The sequence below is a fragment of the Botrytis byssoidea genome (genome assembly GCF_014898295.1).
Source record: "Botrytis byssoidea strain MUCL 94 chromosome Unknown BBYS_022, whole genome shotgun sequence".
Lineage (NCBI taxonomy): Eukaryota > Fungi > Ascomycota > Leotiomycetes > Helotiales > Sclerotiniaceae > Botrytis > Botrytis byssoidea.
This window is the reverse complement of record NW_024065863.1, coordinates 734,426-746,942: the sequence shown is the minus strand read 5'-3', so window position 1 is coordinate 746,942 and position 12,517 is coordinate 734,426.

The window sequence follows — 12,517 nt, the reverse complement described above, 5'->3', positions numbered from 1 at the left end:
CTAGAGATTGAATATAATAAAAGTATTAATTAAATTTTGAAAATATTTATATAAAAAATTAATCTTTTTTTATATTATAACTTTATTAATTTCGATTTTAAATTCTTTCTTTATTATTATTTTACTAACTTCAACTTTGATTAAATAATTAAAAAAAAGGTGATTGAATTTGAATTAGATTTAATAATAATATTAAATTATCTATAAACTCTTAAATACTTATTAATTAATAATAGAAATTTAATATAAAAATATTATTATAATTCAATATTTTATTCTTATTTAGATTCTTTGTTTTTGATTCTTATATTATATTAATTATATTTATTATTTGTATTATAATTTCAATTAAACTAATTACAAGATTTGTTTTCTTTATCTTTTAGAAATTTTGATTTTATATTTAATATACTTTTTATTCATTTTCTTTTTTTTAAATTGAATTTATTTTATTTATTTTTTAAATTCAAAAATCAATTTAATTTGAAAAAATATGATAAAAAAGAATTCAATTATATATTTAAGGAATATTTAATTAATAAATTATTATTTAAAAATATTAGAATATTAGGATTGATTTGGAATTTATTAAAAGATATATTAGCTAATATATTTGATAAAAAGGATTTATAAATAATAAATCGAATGAATGAATAAGAATATATAAATAATATTAATATACTTTAAAAAACTAATCACTTTTTTTTTAAAAGCTATAGCTTCTTTTTATATAAATTTTCATAATTCTACTCTAACTTTTTTTAATTGAATTCGAATTTATTACTATAATTAATATAATAAAATAATTTAGAATGATTTGAATATATATATAAAAAAAAATCAATAAAAATTATTAATATAATTTTAGTACAATTTTGATTCAATATTTACATTATAATACCATATTTTTTATTTTAATATTACATTTGCTTTTAATTCTTTTAACATATAAATTATATAAATTGACTATAATTCCATTAGAATCTTTATAATATTTTATATTATATTTCTTTTTTATAAATTAATTTTTTAATTATTCATTTTGTTTTTTTGAATATTGATTTCTTTATAATTATAATTCAAAAATAATTAATTTTATATTAAAAGAATAGATTATAAACTTTTTAAATCATTATTTATATAAATATTTTGGATTTCAAGGATTTAATTTTAAAATAATAAAATAATTCTAAAAAATCTAATATTTAATAAAATATATAAGGAAAATTATTTATAAAAATATTTATAAAAGATGAAATTGAATATAATTAATAACTTATTTGAATTCAGAATTAAAGTTTTTTCTTTTTTATATAAAAGTAATTATGAATATTATTTGCTTTTTCTAGTTTTGTTTAATATTAATATATTTCCTTGAGTATTCAAGAATCCTATAAAATAATATTATAAAATTATAAATAAATTATTAATTGAAATAGATATTATAATATATAAAATATTAATGAAAATTAAAGAAAAAATCTGATTAATAAAAATATAGAATTAATAGTTTTATTAAGTAAAAGTCAAAATCTTAAGAGGTAATTGGTATTTAAGTATAACCTTTATTCAGGATTTTGTTGGGATAGATCAGTATAAATTATAATAGTTAAATTTAAGAATCTAGAAATATATTAATTAGTTTTTGTATTTTTAATAAATATAGACTAAATATTTTAAATAATAATTACTATCTATTCGAAATAATTCTAATCAAAAAACTAAATTAATAATTTTTATTAATTCTTAAAATTAACTTAAATTAATTATAATTTTATTTATTATGATTTTTATTTTTATAATTGAAATTAATAATATTTCTATATAATTAAATATTAGATATTAGATTTCTATATTTTCAATATATATAAAATAAATATTTTGAATAATAATTGATTATATTCGAAATAATTTAATTAGGAAAATAAGGTAATTAATCTTATCAATTTTTAGAATTAATTTAAATTAATTATAATTTCATTCAATATTGATTTTTAATTTTGAAATTAAAAGTAATAATTATTTAAAATATTTAGATATTATTTATTAAATTTCTATATTTTTAATAAATATAAAATAAATATTTTAAATAATAATTAATTATATTCAAAATAATTCTAATCGAAAAAGATAATATAATAATCAGCAATATCTGACTTTTTATTAAATCAAATTTATAATATTACAAATCTTATCTTTAATTAATTATAACTTTTATTATAATATTTTAATAAAGAAATAATTATTATTATTTGATTCATTAAATCAATACGAATCGAATAATATTAAAAAAAGCAAAATATTTTTTCCAATCTTGATCTAATCTTAACCCTATATCTGGTCTTCATAAATATATTATTATAAATATTTTAAAAAGATTTTATTTTAATTATTCTTTAGAATAATTTATTTAATATAAAAAATAAATAAAAATTTTCTTTTAAAAAATATTTAAAAAAATTACTTTTTTATAAAAATCTTATAAAAATTATATTTCAAATCTTTTTTTAAAAAAATCTATTTATTAAAAAAATCTTATAAATAAATGTTTTTTTCTTACCTTCAAAATTATTTATTTATTATAAAAATTTAATAAAAAATCTTTTTTGATAATGTTTTAAAAAAATAAATTTCTTATAAAAATCTTATAAATAATTTATTTTTATAATCTTATTGAAATACAATATTTGTTACCAAAATTATATAAAAAAATTATTTTAATATTCTTTAATAATAATCTATTTATTAAAAAAATCTTATAAATAATTTATTTCTATAATCTCGTCAAAATAATTTATTTATTATAAAAATCTTTTAAATAATTTATTTTAGAAATATTTATTAATAATTTATTAATCAAACAATTTTAAAAATATTTTAAGAAAACCTATTTTCAAATAATATTATTTTAAATATTTATTTTATTTAGAACTTTTCAAAAACTAATTTATTATTAAGAATTTGAATTTTTATAATTAATATTTTTCGAAAGATAATTTATTATTTACTAAATAATAAAAATAAGAGATTATCAATTATTTACTTCAGTTTTTGAAAAATGATATAAATTAAAAATAATTATTATTTATTTGAAATATTATTATATATTATAATAATCAAAATACAAAATCTTTATTCAACTTAATTTCAATAATATTTCTATTTTATATAAATTGTATATCAAAATTATTTATTATTTTAAATTAAGAATTCTTTATTATATAATTTTAAAAATATATTATTTATTAATAAAATAATGAAAATAAAAGAGTAAAAAATAATAAGGTTATATAATAATTCTTTATATATATTATAAAAGATTTACTATAATATAAAAAAATAGATTTTATATAAAACTTTACAAAATATATTAGAAATTGAATATAAACTTTTTAGAAATTATATTTTATAATAATAAAAATAATTATTATTATAATAATAATAGAAGATCTAATTAATTCAAATTTAAAACATAAATTGAATATATATATTAGAATTAAATTGAAGTTAATTTATAAAAACTAAATTTATTTAAAAAAAAATTGCTTATTTTTTTAGGTTTTTTTTAAAAAATATTCTAGATTTATATAATTTATAATGAAACTCTAATATATTCTATACTTATAAATAAAATTGATTTAAATCAAATCTTTAAAAATCATTTTATATAAAAAGAAAATACAACCAATCAAATTTAATTAATTTAATAATAATATTTTATATAAATTTCCATTTGATTTCATTTTATTCTATTCAATTATAAATCAATTTGATAAAAGATATTATTATATAACTAAATTATAATATGATTTTATAATATAAAATCATATTATAAGTATATTAGTCATCAGGATATCTCTTGATTAGTAAGATATTAAAAAATGATTTAGTGGACTTATTATGGATTTTCACAATTCCAACTCCACAAAGCTCAACTGAATTCATAGTCCAAGGAACCCCTCCGCTAACATTTACTCGATCCATATTAGTACGAAACAGATCCAGATCGTCTGCTAGACCTTACAAGTATTTCTCTCTTATTATTCCCTCATTCATCATCCCGTCAACCTCCCAGCAGCCCTTTGGATTCAAGGTTCTAGAAAAGTTCACACTAATAGTCGCTCGGCTTGCACTAACGCCAGATCGACCTTTACACTTTCATAAATTTACAATTTATCTCTTACACCTCTATCTCTCTTACACCTTCCACTTACCAATCTTTCCACAAATTCTGCAAACCCATTTCGCTTTGACGTCCCAGGAAGAACAATAATAAGTACTTGTGCACCAATCACGCATCCACTTTCCAATCTCCAGTTTTGAATCATACAAATTCCAAATTCCTTTGCAAATATGTTGAATATAACAGCTAATATAACTTCCCAGTTTACCTTCATAACTTATCTGCTCTCTGGGCTCATTTGTTTATATACCCGCTATCATGGCTCAGAACTGCTTCTAACACAGCTTGGATAACTATAAGCTAGTAAGTGAGATTCCGGACGATTTCAAAAAGTCAGTTGCAGTACTCAAACATCGGTTTCGATACCAAGCCCCATCGGAACCCAATCCCAATGCCAGCAACGAAACTTTGCGCGAAAAGGATATCGCTGCCAATTCAAATAGTGTTAGAATATGGGGTTACGATCCAATTAAGTTGTCGCATACAGCTGGATATCTCGGATTCTCGGACACCGATGCCATAACGAGTTGGTTCACTTTTGTCACATCCAGTGATGGAATACTGCCCGATTGGAAAGTGTTCCAAAAAGCTGATGGCAATTTCAGAGTCGACAGACATGTTCTTTTCCAGGTCATTGAAGACTTGAGAAACCCCGTCATCTACAATTTGATCACCAAACGGATATCATAATCAAGAAATCCGATATTCCAAAACCCCAATCCAATCAAAAAAACGTAGAGAGATACTACAGATGGCTTCATATAATGAACCTCATCATCCTCAACTACCTGGAACATTTCGAGAACGATCCTACACCTCCCAATGCCGCCTATCAAATTCATAGCCCGGAGAACTGGAACCGAGCACTGGCTGTCTTGCGGGCGTTCATTGGGAAGGATGTTTCGAGAGTGAGATCTCAGCCGGGAGTACAGCCTATGTTTGCTGTAGTCGAGCAAGGTGATATGACCACATCACCAAGTCAGATGGGAGAACATGGTGAAGCCGCAATGGATATGAGCGAGACAACCCAAGCTATTGGTAATGATATCATGGTCTCCGAGAATTCTGAAGACACCACGGACCTTGGACTCGGCTCGACTCAAATTGCATAGAATTGCGTCAAACTTTTTTATTCGATTGGTTCTCTTAGGTATGTCTTCTCATCACTCATTTCTGGCACAATTCTAACTAATTTTATTTTAGATGTTATAATCTTTCTTATAAATAGGATTGATCTCTTTTTCGATATATAAGTTTTTTTATTGGTTTTTCTTAGCTTAATATATTTCCTTTTAATTGGATCTGCTTTTCTTATATTGAATACATATTTCATAAAATTATTTTCTTATTCACTGAAATACATAAACAAGTGAAATGGATTTGAAGTTAGATGATATAGACGCCATAATCAATAAATTGAATATTATTGAATATATCAGTCTTTATATTTGCTTATATAAAAATAATCTGTTTTTTTATTACATAGTTTTATTTATTATAATAATTATTTTCTTAAGACCTTAAATAATAATAAGAATTTATATATTCTTTATTTTCTGTAATATTTGATTTTTTCAAAATAAATATTTATAAAACGAAATAAATATATTTGTAATTGAATATTATATATATAATAATTTAAATTAAGAATATAATCTATAATTTTGATTAAAAGATAAAAGAATGAATATTCAGAATAAAGTGAAACAATCGAAGTTTTCAATGGACATTACATCATTAAGTCGGATGCCCCACTTTCGAGCCATTCCTCTTTTGGTGTCAAGGTACGGGTAAAGACTTATATTGTATCATAAGGGTAAAAGAACTATGGAAGGAAGGGACCCTATTTATAAGAAGTAAGGTACACTAGTTATAAAAGCCTTAAACACAAAGGCAACTAATGAATAAGTAATTAGCATTATAATAATATTCTTTACTCAAAGTAATCAATATTCAATTATAATAATTATTTAAATTAAAAGATAAAATAATATCAAAATACTTTTATTTTTATTATTAAATTAAAATAGATTTTCTTAGAGATTATAATAATCAAATATCAAAGCTTTTTTGATCTGTTTTAGTCTCGTTTTGGGGGAATAATGTTTATATTTGGTATAATTGATAAAAGATTAGCAATTAATCTTTTGAGTTTTATTTAAACAAATAGATTAGATTTAATTAGGTTTGCTAAATGAAAAGTAATAATTATATTTTTTTGATTATAAAGATCTTTAGTGGATTACTAAGAGACTAAGTAATATTTTCATTTAATTAAGTAATAGAATCCATTTTTATTATAATAATTAAGGAATTTATTGAATTCTTATTATTTAATTTCTTTATTTGTTTTGTTATTGTATTTAAGGATTCAGTTTTAGTTTTATTAAAACTCAGCTTTATTAATTATATTTTAATTAATTAATTCTAATAAATAATAAAATAATTATAACAAGAAATTATGGAATATTGGAAAAATCTTGAAATTAAATAGAAACTAAAGAAAACAAATTTGTTTATAAACTTTTAGAATTTTATAGAAATTATTCTATTTATTATTATTTTTCTTTATAAATTAATTAGTTTTTATATTTTAAATACTAATTTATATTTTATTATTTTTTTTATATAAAAAAATATTAATACAAGTTTTATTAATATAATCTTTATATTTTTGAATAAATTAAATAATAAAGGCTTTTAATTTTATTAAAATTAGATTGAATCGATTTGTAATTTTATTAACTTTTAGGAATTTATATTTTCTTTAATATAATAAATTTGAAGATATAAACGAAAAAGATTTGATATTAAAATATAAATAGAATTTATAATTAATAAAGAATAAGAATATATTAATAATTTCTAAAATAATATTATTAAATACAAACTCTATAAATAGAAGCTAATCATATTAATTATTCTAATAAAGGTTTATAAAGGCTTAAAGATATTATTCTATTATAATATTGATTTTCTTTATTTGATTATCAAATTCAAAATAGAATGAAAAAGATTATTCTAAAGTGATTGATAAGTATTTAAATAAATATTTCCAGAATTCCGAAACAAATTATAAATCTTTATTAAATATAATATTATCAAACATTTTATATAAATAATAAATCTTTTTAATAAATCAATTAGTAAGTTTTTCTATAAATAATCCTATAATTAATATAAAATGATATATCTTTATTAAATAATAAATAATTATAATAATATACTAATATTTCTTTTTATAGTATTCACTAATTAATAATAATGTAATATAATTAATAAAAATATCAAATTAGAAGCGAAATAATATTAGTAAGAATTCGAGGAATTCGAATACTGCAAGATAAGAGACTTTGGTTTAGAAGCAGAATTAATAGATTTATATAAAAGTTTCAATTTCTCTTGATATATTAGACTATTAGTATATATAGGAAATAAGATTAATAATTTTAACTCAACCGGGATATTCCATAGATTTGGTTGAGTATATTTAGTAAATTATTTATATACAAAGCTTAATAAAGAAAAGAATAAAAAGATAATTATAATAAAAGATTTTATTATTAATTAATCTATAATCTTAAAAAGTAATTTGGAGATTTTTTTGGATTAATAATGGCTAATAGTAAGCAATTGGATTCTAAAGTATTTTGTATATAATAATAATCAGATTAAATGATTTATATACTTTATTAATAAGATTATCAATTGGTTTTTCAATATTAGAGATAATTATATCCATAGGGATTATAATTAGATCAATATTATTGTTTATTTATTAAATAAGATTCATGAATATAATAATATTAAATACTCTTTTTGAGAGAATTGTTTATAAGCAGTTTTTGATTTAATTATTATTAGAATTAATATAAATCAAATGATCTTCTGTTTTCTGATTTAATATATTAAAGTGAATTGTCTTATAATTAGATTAATATATAATATAAAAATTAAAATCAAATAGGAATTTAGTTTATTTTGTTTATTTTTGATTTAATATTTTCATTAATATAAAGTATTCTAGATTTTTGTAATTAATAATGATTTTAAATAACTCTTAAATATTATATAATTCGGATCTTTATTTTTCTAATAATTTAATAATAATTAGTAATTCCTTATTATAAATCTTATAGTTATATTCAATAATACTATATTTCAAAGAGAAATAGGCTACTAAATATAGATAGCCTTTATTATTATATGTGAAAGTATACTGTCTATAGCCCAGTTTAAAGCATCCATTTTGATAATTGTATAGCAATAGTAATTAAATATTGCAAAAACTGGGGCAAAGGTGAAGGTATATTTCAATATTTTAAAGGCATTTTTTTGATTAATAATCCAATTCTATATATTCTCTTTTTTCAATAGATAATTTAAAGATTCTATAATTTTTGAAAAGTTTTGAATAAAATATTAATAAAAATTAGTGAATTTTAAAAAGTATTAAAGGTTTTTTAATTTAATTAATAATTTCTATTTAAAAATAATCTTAATCTTATTAGAATTTATCTCTATATTATTAAAAATAATAATTAGATTGAAATACTTTGTTTTTTTTGTTTCAAATTTGTATTTATTAATATCAATTTGCAATCTAATATTGATAAGCCTTTAAATAATTTTGCGGATTTGTTTTCAATGATTTATAATGTTTTTAGAGTAGATTAAGATATTATCTAGATATACTATACAATTCTTATCTAGAAAATCAAAAAGAATATAATTGATATAGTTCTGGAATGAGATAGAAGTATTATAAAAACCGAAGAGTATCACCAGGGATTCGAATAAACTGAAGTAAATTGTGAAAGCAGTTTTCCATTTATAGCCTTCTGCGATTTATAATTTATTGAATATAGCAATAATATTTAATTTAATATAAACTTTAATATAACATAGGACATTAAGGATTTCTTTAATTAATAATAATAAATAATAGTTTTTAATAATAATATTATTTAATTCATAATAATTTTAATAGATTCAAATACTTTTCCCTGATTTTATAATTAGAAAAAATAAAACAATTAATTGAAAACAAGATTTATAAATAAATCCTTTATTTAGATTATTATTAAACTATCTATAAATAATTTAGAGCTTAATTAGAGATATTAAATAGCCTTTGTTATAAAATAACTCTTTTCCTAATATAATCTCAATTTTGTAATTCTAGAATCACTATAATAAAAGCTTATTTGCTAGGGAAGATAAAAAACCAGAAAATAAGTTACAAAGTTATAAAAATAATTTATTCTGAATTTCTATTATAATAAATATAGATTAATTAGTTTTTTCCATAAATTTATTAATATTATTATTTATAATATTATAATATAATTAAATAGGGTTTTTTATAATTATTTGATATAACTTATAAGCTCTATCTAATTTGTTTTATAATACTTTTATAATATATATGTCTTTTTTATAGAATTAAATAAAACTATAAGCTATAAGAAACTTTATATTTTCTATTTTTGGTTATATACTTTATAAAATATTATTCGATTTATTTGAGGATTTAGATATTATTGGAATACTTAATAATAATAGAATGTTTTGATTTTATAATGATTTTATATAAATTCTAAAGTTAGTAACAATTCTTGCTAAAGCTAATTTCAGAACTAATCAGTTTAGGATTATTTTAATATAAATTTCAATTTTATTATCTTCTTAGTGGATATAATAGCGATTTGAGTTAAATTATAATTAGTAATTAATTTTAGGACTTTTATAAGTAATCTTATTAATTAATATAAAATTAGAAATAATGGGTTTAAGGAATATGAATTGATTATAAGATAATAATAAGGTAGCTTTAAAACTTTCATTAATAATTTTCTTTATAAAAACTTAATATAGATTTAGAATAAACTTTTTCAAAACGAATTTTCTAATAAATAAATTTAGCTTAGGATCAAATATAATATTAATTAAGATTAATGTATAATTAGGGATAATAGTTGTAATGGAATTGGCTGAATAATAATATTTAGAATAATATATAAAGATAAACTTTAGAATTATTATTATTTAATCAATAAAAGGATTATAATACTAGAGTTATAGAAATCTAAGAATTATAGAATTCTTTTTCGAGAGATTTATAATATAGAATAGATCTATTTCTTAATAATTATTGATTTATATATTTAATAGAATATAATGAAATAATATATTAAAGAGTTTTTTATTAATTAAAAATAGATAATAGATATAAGGAAAAGGATATATTAATATATAAAATTTAAAAACAACTTTTCGATTAATAAAGTTATAACTTGTGGCTTTATTATCAATAAAACTAATAAATAGAATAGTTATATTAAGTATTAAAGAAATTTCTATTAAGATTTTAAGAGATTTGCTATTTATTAATCTAAAATATAAAGAATCTTTAAATATAATTAATCTTTTAATTTATAAAGATAAAGTTTTTATAAAGAATCTTGATTTATGATTATAAATCAAAATTAATCTTTTAATATATTTAATAGGGGAATTAAGCCTTTATTTTTCTTTAAATAAATAGAATTCTTAATATATCCTTTTAAATTAAATTCTTAAATAGAGTTGAATAGAATTGAAAAAGTATAATGTAATGGTATGGTTAGAAAATGGTTAGTGGTCTGAAAGGGGACTTAATATAAGATATTAGTAATTAGGAATTGATTAATAAGTATAAACAAATTTTGGTATAAGGGGTTAATAATATTAGTATTTCAATAGAATTCGGGGCTTTAATATTGATTGATTATAGGGAAACAATTGGTGTAAAGGGTATATCTTGTATTAGTATTAGTATTATACTTTATATTATTAATATATTTCTCTTTATAATTGTTTTTAAAATAATTAGATTTTTTATAATAGAAATAAAGATTAAAATTAATATATTACTTTTGAATATAATAAGATTGAGAATATTAGCTTTAGTAAATAGTATTTAATTATATAGAATTACTAAAGAAATTAGGTATAGGGGGAGTAATAACAGTAATCTGCTTTTTATTATAAGATCTTGATTAATCATAATTGAAATTCGATTGATTATAATTAAAATTAGTATCTTGATTCTTTTATTGATTATCAAAATAAATCTTTTTCTTTAAATTATTGTAAATACTTTACTATCAGATTATTTATATATTAATATTAATAATAAAGGATTTGTTAGAATAATTAATTAAAGTATTAATTAGTTTTTGGGAAATCTTGAGTTTGAGATTAGTGATTTATTGCTCTATGGTTTTCTTATATTTGATAGCAAATTATTTGAACTTAATAATGAAATTATCAAATAAAATCTTCTTTATCTTATATTTATTATAATTCATAATAGTTTTATAAAAGAGATTAAGGGTTTGATATTATTTGTTTAATTTGTATTAGATATCTACTATAATATGCTATCTAAAAGATTAAAGATTAGAATTATATGGATTATTAGTGATTATATTAAAATATATCTAATTATTTGTATAAATAAAACTAGAGAATAAGTTAGCAAGGAATATAATCTTTTGGAATTCCAACTCGTTTTTGTAGTTTATAGTTAAATAATAATTGATTACATTATAGAATATTATATATTAATTTTAATACTTTATAATATCTTACTCATTATTACTAAATTTCTTAGGAATAATAAGATATTTTTAATAAAACAGGGCTTATAGATTATTATAAATAGCGATTTTTAATATTTCAATTATATTTTTTAATTCAATAATCTTAAATTAAGTATTAATAATTTGAGCTTGTATATTAGTGATTTGAGCTTATAATAAATTTGTAATTAATTCAATTAATTCAAATATAATTTAAGTAACTATAAAGTACACAGTGTTTAAATTGTTAAACAAATCTATAAATAAGGAAATATTAGTTTCAATAGAGTTAAAAATATAATTCAAGAAATAAAACTATAAGAATAGATTAGGTGTAGATACTAAATTGGCTATTTTCGAATATTCTTATAATTATGAGATAATCTTATAGAATTCCTGAATAATAGTGATTAGGGTGTGTGGCGGATTAGTAATAGATATAATTAATATGATCGAGATAAACTTTGGTGGAATTCAATTGAAATAAAGCTGTAATAGCTTTTATATAAATAGTACAAATTGTTAAGATACAGGTAAAGACTTATATTATATTATAAGAGTAGAAGAATTATAGAAGAAAGGGACCCTACTTATAAGAAGTAAGGTGCACTAGTTGTGGGAGCCTTAGGCACGAAGGCAACTAACGAACAGGTAGTTGGCGCCGTGACATTTGGGCTACCCTTTTACACCAAAAATCACTTTTTTAATT